Here is a 22,849-nt window from a genome sequence, read left to right as displayed (position 1 = left end):
CGGGGACGCCTCTCAGGGGTCCGCACTACAGGATCTCTCTCTCTCCTGGGGATCAGCTCCGCCGGGTCAAGGAAGAAGAGCTCTTAATCCGCGAAAATCAGAGAGGGTGCGGAGAGGTACATGCCCACCCTCGAGGTTCCTGTGGCCGAGGGCAAGTAAGCTGGACCAGGAGGGAGCAGGGGACTGGGAGCTTAAAAGAATATACCCCCAAATACAGCGCCCAGCTCTGGGTGCCTCCCGAACCTATGTGCAGCCCTTCAACCGGTGCCCCTCTCCTTCCTTAGAGACAACGGCCTGAGGTGCTGCCAAGAGACAAAGTCTATGCCCTTCCGGAGCTTCCTGGGCCTGGCACTGGTCTGGGATCGATCTCTCTCTCAGTCTGGCCACCTTGGACTAGCCTCGGGACGCTTCCCTTGCGGAGCAGACAGCCCTTCGGAGTCAGTCAGAGCAGGTGCTGGGGTGGGGGTGGGGGCAGGAAAGGGGGGGGGGAGGAGGTTTTGAGCAGCCTTGAAAGGGGAGGGACTAAAATAAAAAAATGCTAAGGAGGAGAGCGTGAGGCAGCCACTCCAGCAGAAAGCGCTGCGAGCCCGAGGGGAGCGGAGCTCCGAGTGAGTCAGGACTGCCCCAGAGCACGGGCACTGCAGCGCACGGGCAGAGGCGCACACGGCGAGGACCTGGGGCAGGGTGGATGGCTGTGTCCGCCTGGGAGAGTGTCTACGGACGCCGGTCCAGCGAGATCTCCGACCCTCTGGGCAACCCCTAGGCTCCCGGCATCCAGAGGCGCAGCCCCGAGGTGAGTGTCCCAAGCGGCTTTGCCAAGAGCGCGGCTGTGGAGCCGGACTGGGCTGGGGGTACGCGGACCTTGCCAGGCTCCGGTGGCTCCGCGGTTGTGCGCTTAGCTGCGCTCCGCACGGGGAATCCCGCAATGCCAGGGAAGACTTCTCTGAGGGTACGCGGCGCCTGGGGAGAGAAACCTGAAAGCCAGGGAGGAATTGGTGAGGGGTGGGGGCAGGGGCCACTGGCTCTGATCACGCAGAAAGCTCCGGAGAGTCAGGTACGAGGGTTTGGCACGCGAGTGCACCACAGCAGGCTGAATCCGGAAAGTAGCATTGCTGCCCAAAGACGGCGCGGTCCCAGGGGCTCCCCAGGTGAGGGGAAGAGTTTAGCCCCAAGCTCAGGAGTCGGTTTAGCACTCACTATCTAGTCCCTCTCCAACCTCCCCACGCGGCAGCTGGGACCCTGAGGGCTCGGGGCTCTCCCGAGAGCTCCCGGACTGTGGTGGTGCCCAAGGTCAAAGGCTCCTTTCTAGGGATGGGAACGCCGATGTGCCCACTGTCAAGAAACTGGCATGGAGGCTGGGCTGCACCAACCTTTTCGTTTTCAAAACGCCACGGGCACCTTCAGGTGTCCGGCCGAGCCAGCTAAGGCTTCAGCTCCGCCTTCTTGGGACATCCTTCCCTGCCGGGTGTTGCCAGGTGCAATAGAGACTTGGCACCACCTTCTAAATCAGGGAGGACAGAAAGAGGGAGAGAAAGAAGACTTCAGGGGCCAGGAAACGATACCCGACAGTATTTTACTTCGGGCTGATCGCGATTGTTCTAATCGCCTTAAGAACTTAACCAGATTATGATGAAAAGGGGTTGCTGCTCTAACTTTCTATGCTCCTAAAAAGTGAGATTTAAAAAAGATCCTGCTTGCCGGGCTGGTTTTTCCAAGTCGTTCCAGATTGGAAGTTGTAACAGTTTGGAGGATAATTTATGGGTGTTTCAGGCATTAAAGTCTATTACAGCAAAGCCTTTTGGGTGCTTGGGGTATTAAGAGAAACGAAGTACACGTCCCAGCTGGAAACAAAAGAAGTGAAATCTTCACTGATTCTACTCTGTCAATATGTGATCTGAAGTTAAGGAAATCCCTAAGGAAAGAGCTATAGAAATTGTTCTGCCTGTATTCTATGCACCCTCACTCACTGTGGTATGTCATGATCTCCCACTTAGGACTCCCAGTTATGGAACTGGGAGTCAGGTTGTAATAATGAATGATAGTCAAAAACTCAGAACAACTTCTCCAGAAAATCTTAACCAAGACTATCCAAAGACTGGAAACATCCCCCCCCAACCTGCCCTGGAGGAAGAATTTCTGGTCCTATTCAATTCTATAAGCATTTATTAAATACCTACCTTGTGCCAGAGACTGGACAACGCCCTGATCTTATAGTCTTTCTTTTAATTCTGCCTCTCTCTCTCCCTTTGTCAGGTGAACTCTCAGACTCTCAAATGAGTAATAAGTTCAACCAACCTGATAGGCCTCTTTTGTTACCATTGCCAAGTATCAATATAGGCAGTTCACATTTCATTTCCTAGCCAGGGGCTATTGATGAAGGCGATAGTTGTCTGTCAACAGAAAAATAAAATGAAAATAAAACACCCCAGAGCAAAAAAGACAGGAGGGACTGGCATAGAGGGAAAATGTATTCCCTTTTCTGCATTTAAATGAAAGTTTCAAATCTCTTATAAATCTCAGGGGCCTACTTTGAAATGAGGGCTCATTACCAACCTTTCCTCAAACAAATCACTGAATTCTTATTGATACTCCCTACATTTTTATATTGGTGAATTACTAATAAAATGGGTGATGGAGAGCTGCTTAGGAATGGATGAGATGTTCTTAAAAGATGATGTGAAGCCTAAGGATTGTGTTAAGGGAAATTGGAGGTGGAAATTGATAAGCTCTCCTTGTTTTTCTTTTCTTTGGGTGGGGGAGGTAGTTCAGTTGAACTCTATAAACAGTTAGGAGAAAGTTTGGTACTATAAAAATCATCCCTCACACTTATTACCTGGATAATCCTGAGCAGGCCGTTTGAAGTCAGTGGTCCTTGGCTTTCTCACATAAAATGAAGGGACTGAACTAAACCTCTGAGGTCTTTTCCAGTTTGACTCCAGGTATCTTATCCAATTTATCTCATGTCTAATACTGCCTCTTTATTTCCTTTAAGTCCATTTAAAGGACTTCTTTTAAGTCCCAACCAAAATTCTATTTTTTACAAGAATAATTTCCTAACTCTCTTTAATGGTTGGTCCCTTCACTCTGTTGAACTTGTAGGTATCTTGATTTGGACATACTTATTTTCATGTTTTCTCTCCACTAGAGTGTGGACTCTTTTAGAATAATAATGCTTTTTTTTTTTTAGCACAATCCCTGGTACATAATAGGTCCTTAATAAACGCTTATTGACTGGTTGATTTTGTAAAATTTAAACACACACGTATATATACACACATGTGCACATATATACACACACATACACATACATACATACATACATAACAGGGCTTTGAGCATATAGGAATAATGCTGTATCTTCCTTTGTCCAGTCCCTTCAAAACACAATAGGCATACATATTTCTTTCAATTTACCTTAACCTAAGGCATCTCTAGTTATCCTTTTTTTCCTAATCACTTCTGGGAAAATGAAACTCCCATCCCTACTCTTCTTATTCCATCCCAAATATTATGAGTCCTGTAGAGCAGGGGCAGGTTCCAGACCCAGACTGATGCAGTTGCTTCCCACCCAATCCTCTAAATATTGGACTGAGATGGAACTGAGAGTCAGGACAAGAGGAAGGCCCTTAGCTGCCAGGAGGGCAGGGGAAAAGCCTGAGGGGAATTTCTCATGGTTACTGAGGATATCCTACTGAAAAAAAAAAAATATGAGAAATTTGCTCTTTGAATTGGATATCAAGCATTACTCACAACATGTCTGTAGAATGCTTCAGTGGCCACTTGGCTTCTATCACAGAGCAAATACTACAAAAAAATCAGTTCAGCCACTCTATTACACTAATCCCTGTATGAAGGGTTCATTGCTAAGGAGTGGATGAAAAGTTCTTCTCACCATATGAAGGGCTTCATTTCTGGGGGATAGAAGAGGAATGTCCCCAAGCAGACACTGAAATCAAGAGCCGTGAAAACTGGCATCGGAAGCCAAGGCCTTTCTGTAGAAAATCATCTAGGGACTAGGAATTCATGAAAGACACTAATATCTTTTGCTAACACCAAACTTTCTCCTTACACATTAGAAACGGGGCTCTGTTCCCTCATTTGTCATGGTAATTACTGTATCTGATTTGGAAGGTTACTAAATGGTTGACCTATGGTTAGAGCCATAACTAGTATGGACAGATGAATCTTTGCCTCAGGATGGGAACATGGAGAAGTGTTTCCTCTTTGTGCCTCATTTCACTACCCTTTAAGCCTGTAGTACAATTCTTACCTGATGCATCTTGTCATTATAATGCTCCTCTCTGAGGGTCCATATTCCTTCTCAACCCACAAACCATTAGGCACACTATAGTCAGACTCACAGAATTTGAAGGGACTCAGAAGCCATCTTGCCCAATGCATAACACTCTCCCCCAATTAAAAATTTTTCCCTATAATATACTAGTCAAGCAATTATATAGCTTATACCTCTGATATCTATCATACATACTTCTATCCTCTGATCTGAATTTGGTCTTGATTACAGTTATGACTCTTCTAGAAGTCCAAATCACATTTCTGTAAACCAAGACCAAGTTTGCCTCTTTCCATTCATGTTCATGTCTTTCCATCTCACTCTACCTTCTTTGCCTTTGCCTCAATCCAGATGCCCAGTTTTTGTCCAGCTATCCATTTTGACTCCTGATTGATTAGAGTTATCTACATCTGATAGGACCAGATCTCAACTATATGCTCTTCCCTCTCCCCAGAGTTCCACCCCCTAACTTTGGATATAGTACTACCAACACTATCATTCCTGGAAAAGGTTTGTCAAATCATTTGCCTTGTGACTTCCCAAAATAAAGCACCCACCTAGGATACTCCTAGTTAGACTGTTAAGTTATTTGAGGATAGACTCTCTTACTTTTGGTGTACTATTTGTATCCTCAGAACTAAACCTAATAGTACCTGTGACTTTTGTATTCATTTATTCAATAAGGTAATTAATTTTACAGACTACTGATTCACATACTTAACTCATATCCAGAAGAAATCTTTTCACCAAGCAGTTTTAAATGACTATCACTAACAAATGAGTATGAGCACTAATTTGGATGTGGATTTAGATTTTTTTCAGAGACTATATATTGTAATAGTGTCTTGTTTCCTCACCAACTAAAAGATAGTCAAATGCTGTAGTTCCAAGAACTATATGGGCCACGTTGACTGTGATACACATCAATATTCAAAGAGGAAAATTTTCAAAATTCGTGGAATTGGTAGAAGAAAGACTTGTAGGAAGAAGGCATGAGTCCCAATCTATCTCTGTTCTTAGGAAATCATTTTAGCTAATCTGGGAAATATCCTTTTACCTCTTAAATGAAGAGAGTGATCTCTAAACTCACCAAGGGATCCCTCCTTTGAGTCATCAGCCAAGTAGAACCTTCCCTACCACTAAGGCCAGTTAATACAACATTCATACATCTCTACAAAAGATGAATAAAAATGGGCATAAGCTGTTAAAATAAATGAGAGTATGTAATTTCCCATTTAGTTTTCAAATTAGGTACTTTTCTACAATGAAAAGAGATGTTTAGAAAAATGCTTGAGAGTGATCATCCTCTACCTACCTACTGCCTTTCTCAGAATAGCTCAGAAGAGCAAGAATGGGTGACTTGTTTTTGAGTCTTTTTCTTTGAAAGGAATAAAAGGAATACAGTTTCAGGGAATGAGATTTGTAATAACAAGATATCTGATATTTATTAAGAACAAAGAAGAGAAGATGATGGTGGACAGGGAAGGTAGAATTGGATATTGAAGCAATTATTGAGATAAAACAAAAGCTGCAGAAAATGGGAGGCTCCTTGTTCATATGACAGCTTCAGTAGCAGCATCTTACCAGAGTCTTGTCCCAGGGGGTTCTTTCTGCTTCTATCAGGCAATGTCTTTCCCCCATCCCAACCCCCACCCTGGACCAAAATCTTTCCATTCCAAATAAATAATAAGCTGAAATTTGAACCCATATCCTCTGCCTCCAAATCCAAGGCTCTTTTCTTAGCACCACATTTCCTCCTATTAGTTATGACCCAATTACATAGTTGCTTTGATTTATCCAGGAACCTAATTGGTTTTGTAGTATATAAATTCTCTTCCTTCTCTTACTTTTCTTCCTCCTCTTCCTTTCTGTCTTTGGATTCATAGTCAGAAACTAGAATTTTCCTGTAAATATACTCTTTGGCTAAGGAGAAGTTTGAAAGATTTAGAGGTCAGCAGTGGTCTTTTCTAAAAACCGAAAAAAATCTGGAAATAGAAGGACCTGACTATGATGTGGTGATGAATGAATGGGCTCTGGTGTCCAAATTTACCACAGTAGCCTTTTACTATAAAGAAATTTACAATCCATTATACTACATGATCGTTTCCAAGTAACCGCAAAATATTTGCTATCTGCTGCAGATGTGCTGAATTGCCTTGGTATGTTCCATGCGGCTTCTGACTTCCCTATCTAGAATTAGTTATATCTCATTCTTTACATTGAATGCCCATCTCTCTCAAAAGAAATGAAAAACCTGCATCAAAAGATCCAGCCTTTCTGTACCCATGATGATAAATATTAACATCCAAGAATTTCACAAGAGAAGCCACATAAAGGATGAATGAATGAAAAGCATTTGTCAAGCTTTTAAAGAATATCCTAGATGTATATCTGAAAAGAAAGTGGGCCAGTCATGGAGTAAAAGCTCACATGCTGCACTGGTATCCATTCAGTGTCAAGAGAATATAATGCAGTAGAAAGAACACAAGGGTTGATCCAGGAGGATCTACATTTGAATCCTGACTTTGTCACTTCACTTCATTGCCTTCTTTGCTCAGCTGTCTGGACTTCAGGTCCCAAACATGCAAAAAGAGAGTGTTGACCTTTCCGTTTTAAATCTGGGATCCCATGAACTAGAGGAAGGGCTCCAGAATTTTGGGCGGACCCACCTGAAGAGGATATATGGGAGTATATAGACACAGTCATACAGAATGAAAGGACGTGAATGGCTCATGTTCTGCATCATTAGAGGGAGGACCCACATTAGTGAGATCATAGATTCATCAAAATATCAAGGATAATAAGCCAATAGGCCAGTATTGTCTCGGGCCCTCCCTACTCCCCCTTCCTCACCTCACCCTCAAGAAATGTGAGTCAAGGTAGTTCTAATTGCCTGCTAATCAAGCAAGGGACAATGAATGCTTACTGATTTTTCTGAAGGAAAGACAGCCTCAGATGAAAAAGCATAGATTGACAGGTGCCAAAAATATTTATTTAGCTAGCTGTGCTACGTGCTAGGGATGTGGTCTTGGCTCTTAAATAGCATAGGGAATGATGAAATAGAATTTGGAGTCAAATCCTGGATCTACTATAATACTTTGGGCAGGTTATTCCACATTTGGAGGCTATTGGGCTTCTGTTTTTTTTTTCCTTTGTAAAATGAAATGTTTGGACAAGTCACTCCTGAGCCCTCCCCACTTCCACATGCTTGGATCTTATATTTGTTATAACTCAGAATGCTAAAGGATGAGTAGTACCCGGAAAGGGAAAGAAAGAATTAAAGATCTATAACTGGAAGGAACCTTAGAGGCCAACACTTCCAGTCAGCTAGCTATTTTGGATATAAAGAAACTGAGGTTCAAAGAATCGAAGTGAATTGATCAAGAGATCACAGAGATAAGTGTCCAAGGAAGAATTTGAATCCAAATCTCTGACTCCAGATCCTGCATTCTATCCACTAAAGGAAATGATATGTTGGGAATAGTGACAAACCTCTGTGATTGGGATAGAAGGCTCAGCTAGAGAAAAAATAAGAATGAAAAGACAGGTTTCTAACATATTGTACACTCCATTTGCATTTCTTAGATCTATCTTTCCATTTAAAATTAAGTCCTGGGGCAATTGTCCCCCCCCCCTCCAGTTTCATTTCCATTTTAGATGGCCTAATTTGTACAAATCTACTATTGGTATTTCTGGCACAAGAAATCATTTTTATTTACCCAGTTGTATATTTTAATATTTTACAGTTAACATCTTGGTTGGTTTGCATTCCCTACTTTAAATAATCTTTACAAGCCTCTTGACATCTGGGTGAAATATCAGTGGATGTTCAGATGTATTTTTTTTTGCCCCAGATTTTATTTTGGAAATGATAAAACATCATCCTTTCAATACAGAATTCTTTGAAAGTTGCCATTTTGACTGAAAGCATTTGTAGGTATTTTTAGGAGGGTATTGGACTCCATGATCTTTTTTAGCTCCAAATTCTATCATCTTATTTTAGCTTCTTACCCAATGCAACAATATGATGATTTCCTTTTGACCTTTGGGAAAGTAAAAAAGATAGGAAGAAATAAATGTAGATAGAAAGAAGCAGTTTATTTTACCAAGTATATAATGCAATAATAGAATAATTATCTCCATTGCTCTCAGATGTAATTCTTAATTGACAGATGATAACCAAAGAACAATGGGTGAACTATTTTAAAAAACCGGAAAAGGCAAATACTCATCATCCCAGGGCCCCAGACTATATTTCCATCAATCGACTCCATGCTTCTGTATGAGTATTTACTGAGCACCAATTTAAAAGCTCAGTGTTATTCAAGTTACTGTTGGAAATATCAAGAAATATTAGACACGGTTCCTGTCCTAAAAGAATTTACCTTCAAATTCAGAACTACTTGTCTCCTAGATACCTCCTAGTCATTCCTGTGCCTTCATGAAGATCCCCAAGCATCTATTCCCTCATGCTATACCCCCTGCATAAAATGCCCTCTTTTTCTATTTCCTCTTCCTAGAAAATATTTAAACAGAGGAAGAAAGGGAAATGCTTAACACTAAATTGCCTGCTGCAGTCACTAAGAGCTATAGAAATTGGAATAAGGGAAATAATTTCTCAGCCTAGCATTTAAGGTTCTAAACATTCTGGTTCAAACTTACCCCACCAGCTTTATTTCACACTCCTCCCCATTAAGTACCACTGACAAACATACTGTTCCCAGAATTCTACATGCCTCTATAAAGTACATTCCCATAAACCATTCTCACACCTTGAATACAACCTTTACCCCTCTTTTCCTCTCAAGATTCTTGTCTCCCTTGAAGGCTCAACTCAGGTGCTATTTCTATTTCCTGAGACTGGTAGGTGGCACAGATAATAGAGCACAGGACCCAAAGACAAGAATACCTGAATTCAAATGTAGCCTCAGATACAGACTAGCTGTATGGCCCTGGGGAAGTCACATAATCTGTTTAACTCAATTTCTTCCACTGTAAAATGGGGATAGTAGTAATACCTACTTTGCAGGATTGGTGTGAGGATCAAATGAAATAATATTTGTAAATCACTTGTAAATCACCTGGTACATAGTAGGTACTATATAAATGTTTATTCCTTTCAGTGCCTGGCACATAGTAGGTACTATATAAATATTTATTCCCTTCAGTGTCTGGCACAAAGTAGATACTATATAAAAGTTTATTCCCTTCAGTACCTGACATATAACAGATGCTATATAAAGGCTTACTTCCTTTGCTTTCCCTTCTTCTCTTCCAAGGAGTCCTTTCTGAATTTCCCAGCTTTAATTCTTGTGCCTTTCCTCTGTTGCTTATTTTCTATTTATCCTAAACAGTATATAACTTGCTTTGTATTTGCATATTGTTTTCTCCATTAAGGAATTTATGACTAGAGTCTGTCTTTTGCCTCTTTCTGGTATCCTTAGTACTTAACACAGTACTTGGTACATAGTAGGTACTTTATAAAAAGTTCTTTGATATATTGATTTTCTCTATGACCTGGATTATAATTATCTAGAAGTATGGGATATCCTCTCAATAGAATGGAACTCTATGAAGTCAGGGACTGAGTTTCTGTTTCCCTTGTGTCCTTGGCACCAATTAACTTCCTGATTCTTTGGAGGAATTTAATAAGCATCTCTTCAGTTGACTGGAATTGTTGGGGGGGGGGGGGGGGTTTCATGGAGGAAATGGTCCTTGAATGGTTGACAAGACTTTGATAAAATTAATAGAGAAAGGAAAAAATAGTATTCATTTTGAATAGACTAAAGCATGATATGTATGGGAGAGTGACTATGATGGATGTAGGAGAAAATGAGTTTCCAGGAACTTTAGCTTTTGTTTCTCTCTTTCTATAGAAAAAGCAAAAAAGAGCAGATTATCTTTGTCCCTGCCCCATACTCTGACTGACCACTGGTCCATTAGTCCTCTGAGGGAATTCCACCCCTCACAGACCTAACTTTAGATAAAGCAGGGAATCTCAGTCCTTCTCAGTAAGCACGGGGTAATGATCCAGGAGGCTGTAGAGACACGCACAACAAATATTCAAGGAATTCTAAAGGAATAAAAAAAATGCCCCAATCTGGATTTTTCCATGAAGACATCACTGGAACATGTTTTCTCAATTAGTTTTCACATTGCTTGGAGTGAAGTCATTGTGTGGGCCATCCATCAGCTCTGAGACCAACCAGCCACCTGATTCTGAACTTCACTTTCCTCCACTTCTTCCCCCTTTTCTGCCCCCTACCAAAATTTGTTTCAGATAACCACAGATCCTCCTACAAGCTAGCATCTTTATTGGCTACAGAAACAAAAACATCCCTACAATAAGCCAGGGCATGTGTGCACATGCGCGTGTATAGGCACACGCGCACACTCGCGCGCACACACACACACACACACACACACTCCAGTGAAAAGAACCCTAATTTTAGATTTGAGTTGTGGTGTGCAAAAAAGTGAGAAGACACACTTCAGTAGAAAATGAAGACTGAAAGGAGCCTTTGACCTATATGCCAATTGGTCAGACAATACATAAATCTATCCTTCCCCTCCCCCAATCCCTGGATGTGTTTTTTAAAAAATAAAGTTTAAAGTCACCAAAATAGTTCCTAATATTTCTCAATGTGTTCTGGATTTCATTCAGCTTTCTTTTCTTTAAATGTTTATTATTAGATTGTGGCTGTTCACTGTCCTGTCAGAGCACATTAGCACTTTACAATATAGGTTCCCAAAGCAGAGAAAAATCATCTCCTCCATAACTGGAAAATTCAGAATAGGAAGCAAATGGATATTAAGCAAAGTCATACAGTGGTGAAGGAAGGAAAGGAAGAAAGGAGGAAGGAAGGAAGGAAGGAAGGAAGGAAGGAAGGAAGGAAGGAAGGAAGGAAAGGAGAAAAGGAAGGAAGGAAGGAAGGAAGAGAGAGAGGGAAAGAGGGAGGGAGGAAGGAGGGAGGGATGGAGGAAAGGAGGCAAAGGAAAAGGAAGGAGGAGGAGGAAGGGAGAGGAGAAAGAATAAAAGGAGTGGGAAGGAGAGAAAAAGACAGAGAGACATAGGGGAGAAAAAGAAGGAAAGGAGAGAAGAAAGAAGGGAGGGAGGAAAAAGAAAGGGAAGGAGGAAAAAGGAAAAGAGGAAGAGAGGAAAGGAAAGAGAAAGGGAGAAAGAGAAAAAGAGAGAGACAGAAGAAAGGAAAGGAAAGGAAAAGAGAGGAGAGAAAAAGAGAAAGGAGGAAGGAAAAAGGAAAGGAAGAAGGGAGGGAAGGAAAGAGGAAGAAAGGAAGAAAAAAAGAGAGAGACAGAAGGAAGGAGAGAAGAGAGGAGAGGAGGAGGAAAGGGAGGAAAGAAAAAAAGGAAGATCAGCTGTGAATCTGGTGATCATATTTTCTATATGATTTCCTGGATAGAGCTTGTTTCTGAGGGAGCAGCTTTGTCAGATATTTATTATTCTTTCAGTATTTGATATCTGCTATTTCTGATCTGTATAGTCCAAAGTATGTGATTGTCTGAAAGCTATTGCCTGTTTAGATAAGAAAAAAGAAAGAACTGAGAAACATGGACATCTCTTTGCATAGCTATGAATTATTCAGTTATATCCAAATTCAGATTTCTATAAAGGCTTCTAGGATGGGTTGACTTTTCATCAAAAAAGAGATCACTCCCAAAAGATAAAGCCTGGGGATCTGGACTTTGCCATCTCTCCTACTACTGAGCCCTTAGGACTTCTAGATTTTTCCATTCTCTCTGCTACATCTGAAATTTGTTTATACATTGTCTCTCAAAACTAGAATAGGAGCTTCATGAGGGTAAGAAGTGGTTCAATTTTTCTATTTGTATCCCTGAGATTTATTACAATGCTTGATATATAGTAAACAGTTAACAAACATATTTTTAACTGTTTCATTCATTCTTTTACCTTCATTGAGGCAGCTAGTTGACATAGCATATACAGTGCTAGACTGGAAGAGAGATGTGAATTCAAATCCTTATTCAAATGGCTGTGTGACCCTTCATGTCTCTTAGACTTACTTTCCTCATCAATTAAATGGAAATAATAACTTCTACTTCATAGGGTTGTTGTGAGACTCAAATAAAATTCTACTTTTAAAGTGCTTTGCCAACCTTAAAGCACTATTTAAATGCTAACTATACTTATAGTTGTATAAGAAAAAATTATTCTGAATTTGCTCATTCTCTCATTAGTGAATAATATCTTTTTTTTTACTACTCCATTTCCATGTTTTTTTAGGTAATGTAGAGTTGGAATTTGAATCAAAGAAGACCTGGGTTCAAATATTAGCTCTAATATTGTGATGATCTAGTATCCTGAATGAGGTACTTGGATGAATACATGGTTCTACCACTTTTTTGCTTCCCTTTTTGAACTTGAGCCACTCATTTGACACATCTGGGCTTCAGTTTCCTCATCTGTAAAATGAGAGTTATGGACAAAATGATCCCTAAAATCCCTTATAGTTCTAGATTTATGATTTCATGATCATTCCTTTAAGTTTTTCCACTAGTAAAACTCTTTGAGGACCTTGAGATTTGTTAGCTTTTCTGGAAGCAAAATCCAATTTTTCAGAAGCTGCCTAAAACTTATGGGCTAAGGAGGATGGCCGGTGACTAGGGATGCAGGCAGGATATCATCTTATCCTAGTTGCAATGTCTGTGAAAGGGCTTTAATTTCCCACAAAATCACATCCCTCCCCCCCCACCATAGTATATTTTTATAAGGCCAACAGGGCTAAGATACCATTAAAATGTTGACATTGTCATAATTTTAAAGAAGTTTCTTCCCAGAGCCCTGGGCCTAGAATTTTCCCATAACAGGAAAAGTTCTACGTTACATTGAGTCTAAGTCTTTACTGATGAAATCAGCAACCAGAAAATTTGAACAATGAAGAAACTTATTCTTTCATTCAGATCCAAATCTGATAGTCACCTATGTGACTTTGGCCTTCAGTTTCCTCACCTCCAAAAAAAAAGAAAAGATTAGACTTTAAGGTCCCTTCCAGTTCTGAAAAATTTTTAATTACCATGGACCATTCTCCTCCCAAGATTCTCCATGATGCTACTTTCTCCTAGTTCTCTTCCTACCTATATGGTCATTCTGTTTTTTATTCTGCTTTGCTGATTCATCACCGATGTCCCTCCCCATTCCATGTGTGGGTGTACCCACCAGTGAGCTTTCCTATGACCTTTTCTCGATATATATTTTATGATAATCTCATCAACTCCTATGGATTGAGTTACCATTGTGAAAACAATGACTCTTAGTTCCATATATCCAGCCCTAGTTTTTCTCCTACAATCCATCCTCCTTTCTACCTTCATACCATCTGTTAAGGATATCACCATTCTTCCAGTCACCAAGGATCTCAAAAGTAGTTCTTTCACTCTTTTGCACATTCAATTAACTGCCAAATCTTATTGGTCCCATCTTCCATGACATATCTCCCAGGCATCCTCTTTCTTCTACTTATACAGTAGTTCAGACCCTCATCACCTTTCACCTGAACAATTGCAATAACCTCCTCATTGTTCTCCCCACCTTTAGTCTTTCTCTTCTCTACTCCATTCCTTCCCAAATAGCTAGCAAATTGATATCCCTAAATTACAAATGTGACCAAGTGAGTTTTCTGCTCCAGAAACTCTAGAGGTTAAAAAAAAGTTCCCATAAATGTCTTAAGCCTATCTTTCCAGGTTTACTCACACTGTATTCCAGTCAAATTGCTCTATTTGTACTTACTTATATGACCTTCCTTCTTCCATTTCTATGCCTTTTATAGGTTGGTGAAATAAGCAACCAAAAATTTTGAACGTTATCTTTTTTTTTCCTGCAAGGTAATTGGAGTTAAGTGATTTGCCCAGGATCACACAGCTACTAAGTGTTAAGTGTCTGAGGCTGGATTTGAATTAGATCCTCCTTACGTCAGGGTCCATTTGCTCAAGTAAAAAAAAAAAAATACCAGATGACAGCTTGAATGAGTGACTTCCTATCCAATTTAAGTTCCAAAGGAAGATAAGTATTGTCAAATGACTGACTTAATCTTCTCATATCACATATTTATCTTCTTCCATCTCAGATATTCTCCCATGTGTCTTACTACACATCTCTTCTCTCAAAATAGGGACTGTCTCATAAAAGGACTCCATTTTCAGTTCTTGGATGCAAAGAAGACATTGATAGTATCCAATCTGATGACATATTTGTATCTGAATCTAATTCAAGTTCTTGCCTTTTCTTACTCTTTCCAAGAGTGACAAAAGAACTAATTGTATGTTTGGTTTAGAAGGAGTGATAGAAGAGTAGATAATCTTTGCACATAAAGAAAGGTTTATAGTTCAAACCCTGCTGCCATTATCAATCTAATAAAATGAATGTTATTTTTAAAAATACACAGAAGAAGAGAGAAGGAAATTCAAGGGGAACCCAAACAAGCAGGGCAGGTTTATATTACAGTGTTAAATTTAATATATACTTTTTAAAAAATCCAATTGGTACACAGCAAAACTTCACAATCTCCTTTTCTTTTCTCTTTATATTGAAATGTTTTTATTTGTGAAGTTCATAATAAGTTAAGTTCTTACATTAAAAATGAAATTAATGGCAGCCCTTTAATTATACAATTGCAAGTGACAAGTTCTACTTGCTTGAAGAGCAAGACAGCGTAAGCAAAGGAATTTTTCATTGCTTTTGTCACATAACCTTAGCTCTCACTTTAAAGCTGATGACTTTGGAGGAGAAAATAAGGCTGGTTACTTTGCCCAGTCCTCCCTCACTTAAATTAAATTCATTTACATGTCATGGCAATTCCTCCCTGATATCATGGTCTTCTTCAAGAATGAAGGACAAACAATAACAACATACCCATCAAGCAAAGGGAAGATTTTCTGGGCTCCCAATAAAAAAGTAAATAAGCTATTAAACATCTGTGGGATTTTTGTTATTTTGTTTTGTTTTGTTTTGTTTTGTTTTTACTGAGTTGGCTTGGACTGCTTTCCTTCTACCTGCAGAATAAAGCAAATTCTGACTCTGGCTCCAGCGCCAAAAAAAAAAAAAAAAAAAAAAAAGTGAAAAAGAAGTTCATTCCCACCCTTTTCTGAAACTTGCAAAGGCAAATCGAGCCAATTCTCCCAAAATATGACACACCAGGAGAGAAAGTTTCTTACCACATATGAAACTGAATGATTCTAGGAGTTAGCTTTCCTTTGAACTGGGTTCAAGAGTGTTGTCTGTTATTTTACAAGAAAGGTCACTAATTACAAAGTTTTTTTCTTAAAGAGGTCAGACTTCCAACCCTGCCTCCAGATTCTCTGCCCATGTGTCAGCAACTCTGTATCTTGGAAAAGAAAGAAAATATTTGGGGGGTGGAGTTTTCAAGTGTTTTTTATTTTGGGTTGATTCGCAACATGCCTTTCCTTCTAAAATAAAATCGAACATTAAATGTTTTAAAGATTTTTTAAGTGTTTTGTGAAATCTTCCTAAATTCGTCCAGTTGTCCAAAGTGTTTTCAAAAAAGGACACTGATTATGTAAAGTCTGCAGATATCCAACCCCATCCCTGGTCATTTTACCATGGTATCAATTCATGTGCTAGAAGAAAGTTTTGTGTGTGTGTGTGTGTGTTTGTGTGTGTGTGTGTGTGTGTGTGTGTGTATGAGAGAGAGAGACAGAGACAGACAGCTTTAGACACTTATTAGATATGTAACCCTGACCAATTCACTTAACCCTGTTTGCCTCAATTTCCCCATTTGTAAAATGAGCTTCAGAAGGAAATTGCAAACCACTGCAGTGCCTTTACCAAGAAACCCTCCGATGGGGCTACAAAGAGTTAGACATAATTAGACATGATTGAAAGGATTCAACAACAACTGCAACTGAAGATAATTGCTTCAGACAATGAATGGTTCAGTAATCTATCCATAATCATAGTTAATACTGGCTAGAGAAAAAACTTGAACACAGATTTCTCAGATGCCAAAGTTTTTTCTGTTTCCTTTTTCACTCTAAATCAGTGATCATTAAAGTCACTAGAAACAGTTGAAACTGATAAGTTTGAGGAACTTAAATCAATATAGATTGGGGAATGAGGGAATAGTACAACATATGTATAGATACACTCAATATTAAAATAGATCTGACATTTTGAATTTGAAAATTCCTAACAATTTGAAAGTTCCCTTCAATAATACAAGTCACAGTCTATTTGAACCTGTCCATCTTTTGGGACTCTTTACCATGTCCTCCCTTAAGTTCCTTACAAAGAAAGAGTCATTTAATTTCCTGATGGCTTTCCTTAATTTCTTCTAACATGAGCCTGTCTGTCAGTCAGCCCCACCAGCCCTGTCACATAATTAGCCCACCTCATCTTACTATCATATAGTTCTTTGAAATAATGTTTTAACTCCTGCTCTTCAGCAGAGTTCTTCTCCTATCATATGCTATGGTCTGTTCGCAAATTCACTAGGCATACCTTCGTTACACTCTGGGTGCCCTTCTTTTTAGATTCTTCTGGTATTACCTTATTCCATGTCTTATGGGCCATACAGTAACACGGGTAAACGGTTTACATTAGAATAATAGAGCTTTGTTTTCAGGGGAAGTTTGAAGTCATTAAAGGGGCTTTGTGGTTGCTGAAGGTAGTTTCAGTTTAACTCTTCATCCAGCTTGTGTGCCCCAGACACATGGAACAAAGAACTATCCCTTATTCTTGTTGATCCACCTTCTACTTTACAGTTATGGGGACAGCGTGACAGAAAAGCAGGCAGAGGGTGCTAAGAGCATATGCTGGTGAGTCAATACAAATTACATAGGAAAGTTATATAAAGTAATTTCAAGAGGATGAGATCACTAACCACTGAAGGAAAATCAGGAAAGACACAGGCCTAGAAGGTGACACCTGAGATGGGCTCAAAAGGAAAATAGGTATTCCATAAGATGAGGTGAGGTTGGGAAAGGAGTGTGTTCCAGAAAGGTGTGTGTTGGGAGGGGGGGGGGAAATCACCTGTGCCAAGTCCCAGAAGTGGGAAATGACAGGAATGCCATGTATTTGGCACAATTGGCAAGCTAGTTTGACTGGAATATAGAGTGTTGGAAAAGAACAAAAGGTGAAAAATAGTGTGGACTTTAGGTGTTAGATGGGATAGGAGGAGTCTGAGAACAGAAACTTCTGAACAACAAGAAGAAAAAACAGTGATGAGTCAGAGGAAGAGAAAGGATTAAGTTAATTAAGGTCAGGAGCAGGAGGAGAGCAGTTTGGAGGAGAAGAAAAGACTCTGGGTGTGGGGACCAGGGAGAAAGATCAACCAACTCTGGGGTGTGGGGAATTGTCTACAACTGCTATTTTGTCTAAATCCCAGAAATGGTGCCTAAGAATCAGCTATTAAAAAGTACCTCAAGTCCTCACTATCAGTGGAAGTTGGGGAAAGCTTAGGACGTTACGGAAAAAATGAACAAGTAGAGAAACTACATTTCTCAGGATCAAGAAAGAAAGACTCAAAGCTAAGTAGAGGCTGAACTCCTTACCTCTCCACAGGGCACCAGTAATGTGCTGACTTCTGTTCTAGAAAATGACCACTCCTTTAACCTTCTGGGTATGCTATTAAGGCAGAGAAAGCTGTCTGTTTCCCTTCTCCACCCTTGCCTTGCATTTTCTGAACAACTAAACGGCAAATAAAAAAGGCAACAGTGGGTCCCATACAGAGCTGAAGATCGCTCGTACATCTTTGGGATATTGCAAATGGGGGATGGTAATGACAGATACTGTTATCATTACATTGATGAAACATGGCCCAGCCTGAACTGGCCACCCCTCTCTCCCTATCAAAACAGCCTTCCTTCCATCTTGTGTTTGGAGAGGAGGATATTTTGTGATCTTTATGCAGTCCTGTTCCTAATGCCAATTGGCATCGTGACCTAAGGCTGGGAACAAAAGAACTAGAAAAGAGTGGGAACACATCCACTGATATTGAAAATTCATAACTGTTTGGGATAAATATATTTGTCTTAGTTCCTCATCTGTTAAATGACCTAGAGAAGGAAATGGCAAACTACCTCATTTTCTTTGCCAAGAAGACCCCAATCGGGGTCACAAATAGTTAGACATGTCTGGAAAAAAAAGTGAATAACTGAATTGATGATTTAATTGATATAGATAATTCCCAGATGAAGAAACACAGATAGATGGCATAATGATAGTGCACTGGTTTCTGAGTCAGGAAGACCAGACTTCAAATGTGGCTTCAGACACTAACTAGCTGTGTGACCCTGGATATGGCACTTTACTTCTCTCAAACTCATTTTCCTCAACTATAAAATGGGCTACCACCTACCTCATAGTGTTACTGTGAATAACAAATGAGATTCCATGTAAAATACCACATAAATGCTAGCTAATATTATTATTTCTGGCTCTGAGCCTGGAAATCTCTATGATGCCAGTCTCCAGTGAGCCTCAGTCTCAGTTTTCATGTTTCCCAAGCCGTATGAATTCAAGCAGATCACTCACCATCAAGGGGTACATAGCTCTCCAAAAAGATTTCCCTGAACTCCTGGATAGTGGATACAGAAAGGCTCCAGAAGGGAGCCGCGTCTGTGGAGATGCTTTGGTGACTCATCCCAGAGACACAAAGCATCCCCGTGGCCTGGTCATCTTGTAGTCAGTCTAAAGTGGGGGCCAGGCAATCACCAAGGATGGAATCAGGACCACCTGCCCACAGGACCATGTCAGGACATTTACAACTTTGGCTCCTCTTGTTGTCAGAATGGCAAAGTGTTAGGCTTTTCAGGACTCATTTTAATGACCAACTGATGTAGTCTTAAGATTGTACCTACCTGAGACATATAAAAAGCATCATCATAAGCATTTATAAGGAATAAGGATGGATAAAATGACAATGAAATGAATGCTTAGCCGGAGGTGTAATTAACACTGACTCATAGTTGATAGAAGCCCAGATTTTCCAGGAGAATTAGCCTCATGGCAGCTATTGAGTTTAAGGCTTGGGAGTCCCAGAAAAATCACACTTCCACCAAGAACCCAGGGGAAGTCACAAAATCAGCCTGATGCTGAGGGCATCTACTTCCCTGTGATATCTTGTTCACTTTTACTTTTAGATTCATGAAAACCTCTATGATCCAGGTCAATTGGAGATAAAGTGATAGAAGTGGGCTTTTCCTTGTCCTTGCAGAGGAGTAGCAGTAGCCTCCTGCTTCCTTCTCTTCTATCCTCAATGCCCTCCATTCTCAATGTCGTCCATTCCCTTAGTTCTCCATTAACCAAAACATGAAGTTGAGTTAAAAAAAAAAATCAAGGTAGAAGATACTGATAATAACTTGAACTGTGACTTCTCTTGTAGGGTGTCTTTCAAGAAAACATAAACCTCTTTAAGGTTGTTGTATTATGGATGCATCCCTTTGGCAATCTGGACAGACTATTGGCCCCCTTCTCCAAATGATGTTTTTAAAAGCATAAAATAAAATACATAGGATTATAAAGAAAAACAGTTATGTCAAAATCTAATTTATCAAAAACATTTTTTAAAAGTCTCAGGATCCCAGGAACCCCTGCTCTAAAGAAATGAAACTCACTACATTTTCATCCTAGGATCATGTGGCCAGAAAGACCCTGTTTGATGGATAGCTTTATCCCAGAAAGCTGTTTGCAAGGCTTCCTGAGGAAAAGCCAAAGAGACTGACATCATTAGCTAAGGTTACTTCGCCATTCCAGAATCAGGCTAATTAAATAGCAGTATCAACTAGGTGATGTGGCTAGGATGAAGAAGCAAGTTCAAATCTGAATTCAGACACCAGCTGTGTGACTCTAGGTAAGTCATTTAAATTATGTTTGCCTCAGTTTTCTCATGAGTCAAATGGGGAGAAGAATAGCATTTACTTTTCAAGAAATTCTTACCTAGCGTTTGGTTATGGAGTGGGCATGGCCTCAGACAAGCTGAGACCTGAGAAAGACTTTAATTTAGAAAGGTCAAAGTGATCCACTGCATCCTGGACCAGTCATCTTGACTTTTGTTTTGTCACCAGTGATTCTGGAAGAAAGATCAGGGCTGACTACTTTGCGCAACACTTCCTTATTCAAATCCAATTCACATTTAGATCAAGACATCATGCTCATGATGTCATTGCTCTTCTTTGAGAATGAAGGACAAACAACAATTTCCAAGATCTGTTGTGAGTATCAAATGAGATGATAATTGTAAAGTAACTGACATATAGTAGATGCTATATAAAAACCATCATCATCATCATCATTATCATCACTACATCACTACATCATCATTATCATCACTACACAGTACCCTAAGAAACAAATAAAGGAAGTTCAGATTTTATTGTTATGTAGCTCCCACTGGAAAATTTTCTTCAATTTCTATCATCTTCATTTCCCTCATGGGAATGAAAACAACGTACTTTCTAGAGTTGAAATGAGGATAAAATGAAATTATACTTTTTATAAGTAATTTTCAACCTTAAAATGTAATCACATCACTATTATTTTAAAAAAAAACTATTTCATACCAATGTCGCCTAGAGTTATATGAATATTTATAGAGGGTATAAAAATTGTGCTCTTTGGTCCCTTTCCCACCACTCCCAACTATAGAAGTGAAAGGAGAGCTGTCACACAAGACCTAAGGGTCAGGGCCAACTTGAGTAAGGTATAATAGACTTTGCTCCAAGGTGCAAAAAGGTAGAGAGGAGCCATAACACTTGAAGTTTTTCAATAGCTTAGAAATAGGTGAACTTTAGCACTTGTTAATAAGAATAGGTTAAAATAGGAAAGTCCTAGAAGTCCCCTTAAGACTTTGCAGAATGAGAAGACAAAAAAAGTTTGCAGTGATGAATGGGAGAAATACCTACATTGAGTTTAGATACCTCCTGATACACGTGAATTAACCTCCTTGCCTCAGTTTCCTCATCTGTAAAATGAGCAGGTTTGACTCAATAGTTTCTATGGCTCCTTCTAAAACCTATGATCCTATAGTCCTTTTTCCCTCCTAGGTCATACTGTCGATTAGTACCCAGAAACGATACCTGGAATCTGGTTCCTTTTTTCTCTCACAGAGGCAAAGGTGCCATTCAAGCAGTTCTTGCATCTGTGATATATAGGCTTTCTTTAGACACCGAAATTTTACAATAGAAGAGACTGTATTGGTCATTTAGCCCAGTCAATGCCCCTAAAAGAATCTCCACTATAGTGTATCCAAATGTTCTTCTTTCTCTCTTCCTTTTTCCCTTTCTTCCATTTTTCTTCTTCCTTCCTTCCTTCCTTCCTTCCTTTCTTTCTTCCTTCCCTTTTTTCTTCCCTTGGAACCCCAGAAAAAAGAAATTGCTGAAACCACTTGTTCCCTATAGTAAGATTCATAGAATCTCAGAATTAGAAGGGACATTAGAAACAGTCTAGCTTAACTCTCTCATTTTGTATTTTTATAAAATGCAGGTGTACTTCAGGGGAAAGAGTATTATATTTGGAGCCAAGAAGATTTGAATTCAAATTCTGCTCAGTCATTTATTACCTCTATGATATTGTGCAAGTCACTCCTCAGAGCCTCAGTTTTCTCATTTGTAAAATAAAGAAGTTGGACTATATGGCCACCAAGACCATCATCTAGCACAAAAATTAATGGTTCTATAAAGATAACAACTAAAATAGCCCATAAAGACTAAGAAATTTAATCAATTTTTAACCTCAAATTAATGGCTGAGCTGAACTGAAAACATAAGGTGTTTCTCAAATATCCTTCTGATACCTACATACAATGCTTGACGTGAAATAATTTTTTGAAAGTAAGATGGCTCTAGTTTCATTATAACAGGAAAAATAGTTAAATGCAACACTTTTTTCCCACAGGTAGAATTTAAACAGATCCATCTGCTCAGGAGCAAGGCAGGAAGATAATTTCTTTCTTGTCTTTTCTCTTTCAATCACCATGCTTTCCTCCATTTCAGTGGCTGTATATAGATCTAGACCATGGGTGAAGTGGGAGATGATCCCTTTATATATGCAGAATTGATCTCCAAGTTCCCACCAAGGAGGAAGTTGAGACCAAGTATTCTGGGCTTGCTTAGAACTGTAATCTTCTGTCTATGAGAGAGGAATTTCCAGATGGCAGCTGTAGGGAAAAAAAATCAACCTTTCCTTACTGTGGTTGGAACTTCTGTGGCTGTCTGAGATACTGTGAGTTTGGATAGAATATATGGGTAAGGATAGGCGAAGAAGGAGACTTTGGCTCAATAAGTCACGGGCTGAAGAAGGAAGAAGGTGGATCTTTGCTAATATGAGAGATGGCTCAAAAATACTGACTTGGAAAGTTGATGGAATAGAGTAGAGAGGATGATAGCTTTGACAGGGAATTGTACTGGGAGGTGGTATAGGGGTGGTGGATGCAGAGGCTAGCTTTGCCCATACAGAATTGTGTCTAGCCATGTGGCAGGGTTGAGATGGGAGAGAGGATCAAAGAGAGGAGAACCTAATTGACTCAGAAAGCTTGTGCCAGCCTCCATGGCTAGATTACGGAT

At 39.8% G+C, this 22,849-nt stretch overlaps 1 protein-coding gene across 1 annotated transcript in view; it reads left to right on the top strand.

The window, feature by feature from the left end:
- Positions 1-612: 612 nt before the first annotated feature.
- NGF (nerve growth factor) overlaps positions 613-22,849 on the top strand; it is an 80,302-nt gene continuing 58,065 nt past the window's right edge. The window contains exon 1 of the mRNA XM_012549627.3: positions 613-793. The gene's annotated coding sequence lies outside the window, so the exon portion shown is untranslated. The remainder of the gene's footprint in view (positions 794-22,849) is intronic.

The sequence above is a fragment of the Sarcophilus harrisii genome, chromosome 4 (genome assembly GCF_902635505.1).
Source record: "Sarcophilus harrisii chromosome 4, mSarHar1.11, whole genome shotgun sequence".
Classification (NCBI taxonomy): domain Eukaryota; kingdom Metazoa; phylum Chordata; class Mammalia; order Dasyuromorphia; family Dasyuridae; genus Sarcophilus; species Sarcophilus harrisii.
Note: the sequence above shows the minus strand (reverse complement) of the source record. Positions and strands in the feature narration are given on the sequence as shown.